This window comes from Triticum dicoccoides, chromosome 5A (assembly GCF_002162155.2).
Source record: "Triticum dicoccoides isolate Atlit2015 ecotype Zavitan chromosome 5A, WEW_v2.0, whole genome shotgun sequence".
Taxonomy (NCBI): Eukaryota; Viridiplantae; Streptophyta; class Magnoliopsida; order Poales; family Poaceae; genus Triticum; species Triticum dicoccoides.
Genome location: NC_041388.1, coordinates 549,566,305 through 549,569,817, shown reverse-complemented (window position 1 = coordinate 549,569,817; position 3,513 = coordinate 549,566,305).

The window sequence follows — 3,513 nt, the reverse complement described above, 5'->3', positions numbered from 1 at the left end:
CCCCTCACTTTGGCCTATGGCTCAATACCTTTGAAGTGAAGCCGAAGATGGTCGAGGGGCAACATGTAGCGTGTGGAGGTGCCTCAATACGCAAGATGACGGGAGCTCCATGGCCCAAAGGTTCCATCCCAGAGGTGTCTGAACTGTGGCAACAGGAGTGGTTCTACATCGCGGCTCCTAGAAGTGCCAAGTGGGTGGCCCCCCTGTTTTCCGCTCGGGCCCCCCGCCATAGCTGATGTCATGGATCAGTAGAGGTCTGAGCTGGGGGCCAGCCAAGGACGTGCCTACACTATAAAGCCGCATTCGAGATCTCTTCAATGGAGATTTCAGTTTGATTGCGGTAATACAGGTTATGCTGGTTCGTCAAGTCCAGCCTTGCAAACGCCAGCCTCTTCGCCTGTGGGAGTTCAATCCTAAGGGACCGCGTGCCATTCAAAATTTCCTCGGCCTGACGCACGAGGAGATGTACAAGTCATTCTTCGGACCTCAGGTGGATTGTCCGGAAATCACCGAGGACATGGGCCTGAGTAGTAACCGTGCCGCCGAACAGGTAAGGCATCTTCCGACCGAGCATACTATCTCTCCTTTGTTACAAAGTTATTTCTGAAAGTTCGCTTTTTGACCAGGACTGGCTAACAAAGGCGAAGTTGATTCGGTGTTCGGCCCCCCTCCCCGAGGGTTTGGAAAATCCGGTATTGGAAAAGATGCTCCAGACCGCACCTTGCCCGGAGCCCTTGAAGGAAGATACTGTGGTGGATAATGCGGGCGGACGCGGGCCCCCAACGCTGCCCATTCTAGCCGAGGGAGCGAGTGTCTCCATGAAGGAAGATGACCAGAAGAGGAAAAGGACCGCGCCCGGGGATTGGAAAGCCGAAGCTTCCAAACGGGAGAAGAAGTCTCCCACAGAGGGTCCTACCTCGGGGGGCGCCGTTGCCGCACAAAGTCCGCGGGCGGGATCAATTTTCCCGCGAGTCGTAAGTGACCTGAAATACTTTTAATAGTACAGATATGCCCTCTTTTTCTTCTGAGAAAATAACCACCGCATATATTTTGCAGTTCGGGCCTTAGCCCATCTCAAATGAGCTCATCTTCGGGGGATCTTCTTCCAGAGATGATGGAGAGCGAAACGCCTCCTCCGGACTCCTCCGCTCCGGAAGCGGGCGACCCTAAAGTGTCGTCGCGGAGGGCCTCTCCGAGTCCGGTGAGGCCAGAAGATAATCCCATTGACCCCCGAAGCTCCCAATGTCTGGCTCCCGAAGAGAGCAGACAAAAGAGTCCGGCACCGTCTAGTGTGCGATCGGATGTTCTGAGGGAGTTGGTGGGGCGAGCGGCCATCTCAGATGAACACTGTGTGCTGATGAATACAGTGATGGAGAGAATATCATCCGCCGAAAGCGGATTGCATGAAGCTTTTATGAGTCTACTGACAGGCTTTGAGGTACGTAAAAGAATGTATCATAGGCCTGCACATGCTAGGTGTGCCCTGTGTAGATAGTAGCCCCTGAGACTCTGGTTGTTGTCGGAAAGGACGACGAACAGAGGATCATATTCCCAGGTAATAACCATAATGCTTCTATGTGCAGGTGATGGAAGCTCCGGTGGCTAGCCGGACTAGCGAGTTTGCCCATTTAGAATGGCAGTTGGATGCGGCAGACGCCGACATCGAGCTTGTTAACAAAAGTCTTGATGAGGCACAGGGTAAGTGTCATTATCTGGTAAATGCCACAATAGGAAGAGCAGCATGATGCCAGTATCTTTAATATGTTGTGACTGCAGATGGAGCTGCCACTGTTGAAGCCTTGCGGGCAGAACTTGCCTGAGCCAAGGAACAAGCGAGGTTGGGCAATGCGGCTGCTGTGAAGGCGGCCGAAGAGTTGCAAGACGAGAAGGCCGCGCATGGCGAGACCCGAGACAAGATGGCCAAGATGGCTATAGAATTAAAAGCCGCTGCCGACCGTTGCCGGGTTCTTGAAAAAGAAAACCAAGCGAAGGCATCGGACCTTGAAAAGGCTGCTGCAACGAAAAAGGATCTCCGCTCTGCTATGAGGGCAAAGAAGGAGGAGCTGCGGGAAGTCGGGGATATTGTAGCTGGGAAATCCTTTATCTTGCGGAGGAAATTCGGAGATCCACGGTATGCCCCTCTGGATCGGCTGTGGAGTTTGGAGGATGTGTATATGGATTGGGCGGCGAGCGCTGCCGATGCGGCCAAGTACTTCCAGGGTCAGACAGATCATGGAGTAGACCGGTTGTTTTGGAGACAATTCCATTCTCCCGAGCGTCCACTTTCATTGATCGACCAATTAGCCGAATGGGCCGAACTAAACAGATTGCCCGGACTCTCTATGAGGTCTGTTGTGGATCAGCTATGGCCGGGAAGGTCAAAACCGAACAGCTATTTCAGCTTGGTGCAACAGGTCCTTGATGTGGTGCCGCGCATTGATGCGATGAGGAGGTCGGCGTGCATAGAGGGCGCACGGATGGCCTTTGCCCATGTTAAGGCATATTGGGCGGAGATGGATGCTACCAATGTTGCAACGTGGGATTCGACTATAGGTCAAAAGGCTGCCGAGCACTACTTTGAATAAGTTCTTGAGGGTGCCCGTTTGATAGAGACCCAGTGCTCAAAAAATATTATGTTTGAGTGATATGTAATCTCATTGTAAGCGAAATGCTTTTATAATTTTTTATAAGGCTATTTTTATACTTTTGCCTGAAAGTAATATGGTGCCTCCTAGGCGGCCGTTTATGTATACATGTGTATAACCTGAAAGATTGCAGCCGTCGGCTTCAACCCTCATGCATATAATGCGGAGGTGCTCGCAAAAACACGCATTCACACTTAACCCAACGTCTTGGTCCTATTAAGGAGGTGATAGCGGAGCGAGCGAGGCAACCGGACTATAATGCTTTAGCACTTTCACTTAGCCATAGGAGTTTGACAGTGGGGCTACTAGATAGCCCCTGGTGGCTCCGCACTCTCCCGATATCAGGGTGCGTACATGCCTGGCCGCGAAACGGCCCTTCGTTAAGGCAGAGGAATTCTAACATTCCCACAGGTCATCGAGTGGTTGACCAGTCTCACACTATATCATGACAGTCAGTTTTCGGCTTTCTCTACTGAGGTGCTCGTCCGGATGAACCAGCACACAATCGCAGTAGTTCTCCTGGTGCTACCTTAGCCGGCAAGGCGGAACATAAGGCACCAAAACACAGGAGCCGGGCAAACCCAACATTTGACCAAAGACAATGATTCGGAGCTGATGCATATAGGGCCAAACTCGCGACGCCGAATACTCCCTAAGGTATTCGGTCTTTGTGGTATAAACCGGGCCTAAATAGTGGCCTTTGTAAGAAGCCCCGTGTGTCCAAGTATGTGCATTGTTCTGGCGTGGCCACATGCCAAGACGTCAGCATCCTTCTTAACGGTGGATATGTATCAACAAGAGACAATAAAAAAGGTTTACGCAGGGTCTTAATCTAAAAAGAATCCTTGGAGCGGGTCCCTGCTGCACG